The sequence below is a fragment of the Macaca fascicularis genome, chromosome 12 (genome assembly GCF_037993035.2).
Source record: "Macaca fascicularis isolate 582-1 chromosome 12, T2T-MFA8v1.1".
NCBI classification, from domain to species: Eukaryota; Metazoa; Chordata; class Mammalia; order Primates; family Cercopithecidae; genus Macaca; species Macaca fascicularis.
This window is the reverse complement of record NC_088386.1, coordinates 31,659,597-31,662,651: the sequence shown is the minus strand read 5'-3', so window position 1 is coordinate 31,662,651 and position 3,055 is coordinate 31,659,597.

Sequence of the window (3,055 nt, the reverse complement as noted above, 5' to 3'; positions counted from 1 at the left end):
CTCAAGAAGCCTTTCGCTAAGACAGTTCTTGTGGAATTGGCAAACTGATATTTGGAAGCCCTTACAGGGCTATGGTGAAAAAGGAAATATCCTCCGATGAAATCTGGAAAGAAGCTTTCTGACAAACTGCTCTGTGATATGTGACTTCCACTCCTAGAGTTACATCTGTATTTCGTGGATCTCTTTGCTAGCCTTTTTTCTGTGGAATCTGAGAACAGATATTTTGGATCCCTTTGAAGACTATAGGGCCAAAGGAAATATCCTCCGATAAAAAAGAGAAAGAAGCTTTCTGACAAACTTGTTTATGTTCTGTGAAATCTTCTCACAAAGTTAAAGCTTCCCCTCAGGAAGCCTTTCGCTAAGACAGTTGTGGAATTGGCAAAGTGGTATTTGGAAGCCCCTAGAGGGCTATGGTGAAAAAGGAAATATCCTCTGATGAAATCTGGAAAGAAGCTTTCTGAGAAACTGCTCTGTGATATGTGATTTCCACTCACAGAGTTACATCTGTATTTCGTCGAACTCTTTGCTAGCCTTATTTATGAGGAAACTGAGAACAGATATTTCGGATCCCTTCGAAGACTATAGGGCCAAAGGAAATATCCTCCCATAACAAAGAGAAAGAAGCTTTCTGAGAAACTTCATTGTGTTCTGTGAAATCATCTCACAGAGTTACAGCTTTCCCCTCAAGAAGCCTTTCGCTAAGACAGTTCTTGTGGAATTGGCAAAGTGATATTTGGAAGCCCATAGAGTGCTAGGGTGAAAAACGAAATATCCTCCGATGAAATCTGGAAAGAAGCTTTCTGAGAAACTGCTCTGTGATATGTGTCTTCCACTCACAGAGTTACATCTGTATTTCGTGGATCTCTTTGCTAGCCTTATTTCTGTGGAATCTGAGAACAGATATTTCGGATCCCTTTGAAGGCTATAGGGCCAAAGGAAATATCCTCCGATAACAAAGAGAAAGAATCTTTCTGAGAAACTTCATTGTGTTCTGTGAAATCATCTCAGAGAGTTACAGCTTTCCCCTCAAGAATCCTTTCGCTAAGACAGTTCTTGTGGAATTGGCAAAGTGATATTTGGAAGCCCATAGAGGGCTAGGGTGAAAAACGAAATATCCTCCGATGAAATCTGGAAAGAAGCTTTCTGAGAAACTGCTCTGTGATATGTGACTTCCACTCACAGAGTTACATCTGTATTTTGTGGATCTCTTTGCTAGCCTTATTTATGTGGAATCTGAGAACAGATATTTCGGATCCCTTTGAAGACTATATGGCCAAAGGAAATATCCTCTCATAACAAAGAGAAAGAATCTTTCTGAGAAACTTCTTTGTGTTCTGTGAAATCATCTCACAGAGTTACAGCTTTCCCCTCAAGAAGCCTTTCGCTAAGACAGTTTTTGTGGAATAGGCAAAGTGATATTTGGAATCCCATAGAGGGCTATGGTGAAAAAGGAAATATCCTCCGATGAAATCTGGAAAGAAGCTTTCTGAGAAACTGCTCTGTGATATGTGACTTAAACTCACAGAGTTACATCTGTATTTCGTGGATCTCTTTGCTAGCCTTATTTCTGTGGAATCTGAGAACAGATATTTCGGATCCCTTTGAAGACTATAGGGCCAAAGGAAATATCCTCCGATAACAAAGAGAAAGAAGCTTTCTGAGAAACTTCTTTGTGTTCTGTGAAATCATCTCACAGAGTTACAGCTTTCCCCTCAAGAAGCCTTTCGCTAAGACAGTTCTTGTGGAATTGGCAAAGTGATATTTGGAAGCCCATAGAGGACTATGGTGAAAAAGGAAATATCCTCCGATGAAATCTGAAAAGAAGCTTTCTGAGAAACTGCTCTGTGATATGTGACTTCCACTCACAGAGTTACATCTGTATTTCGTGGATCTCTTTGCTAGCCTTTTTTCTGTGGAATCTGAGAACACATATTTCGGATCCTTTGAAGACTATAGGGCCAAAGGAAATATCTTCCGATAACAAAGAGAAAGAAGCTTTCTGACAAACTTCTTTAGGTTCTGTGATATCATCTCACAGAGTTACAGCTTTCCCCTCAAGAAGCCTTTCGCTAAGACAGTTGTGGAATTGGCAAAGTGATATTTGGAAGCCCCTAGAGGGCTATGGTGAAAAAGGAAATATCCTCCGATGAAATCTGGAAAGAAGATTTCTGAGAAACTGCTCTGTGATATGTGACTTCCACTCACAGAGTTACATCTGTATTTCCTGGATCTCTTTGACTGCCTTATTTCTGTATAATCTGAGAACAGATATTTCGGATCCCTTTGAAGACTATAGGGCCAAAGGAAATATCCTCCGATAACAAAGAGAAAGAAGCTTTCTGTGAAACTTCATTGTGTTCTGTGAAATCATCTCACAGAGTTACAGCTTTCCCCTTAAGAAGCCTTTCGCTAAGACAGTTCTCGTGGAATTGGCAAAGTGATATTTGCAAGCCCATAGAGCTCTATGGTGAAAAAGGAATTATCCTCAGATGAAATCTGGAAAGAAGTTTTCTGAAAACTGCTCTCTGATATGTGACTTCCGCTCACAGAGTTACATCTGTATTTCGTGGATCTCTTTGCTAGCCTTATTTCTGTGGAATCTGAGAACAGATAATTCGCATCCCTTTGAAGGCTATAGGGACAAAGGAAATATCCCCCCATAAAAAAGAGAAAGAAGCTTTCTGAGAAACTTCCTTGTGTTTTGTGAAATCATCTCACAGAGTTACAGCTTTCCCCTCAAGAAGCCTTTCGCTAAAACAGTTCTTGTGGAATTGGTAAATTGATATTTGGAAGCCCATAGAGGGCTATGGTGAAAAAGGAAATATCCACTGATGAAATCTGGAAACAAGCTTTCTGAGAAACTGCTCTGTGATATGTGACTTCCACTCACAGAGTTACATCTGTATTTCGTGGATCTCTTTGCCTACCCTATTTCTGTATAATCTGAGAACAGATATTTCGGATCCCTTTGAAGACTATAGGGCCAAAGGAAATATCCTCCCATAACAAAGAGAAAGAAACTTTCTGGGAAACTTCTTTGTATTCTGTGAAATCA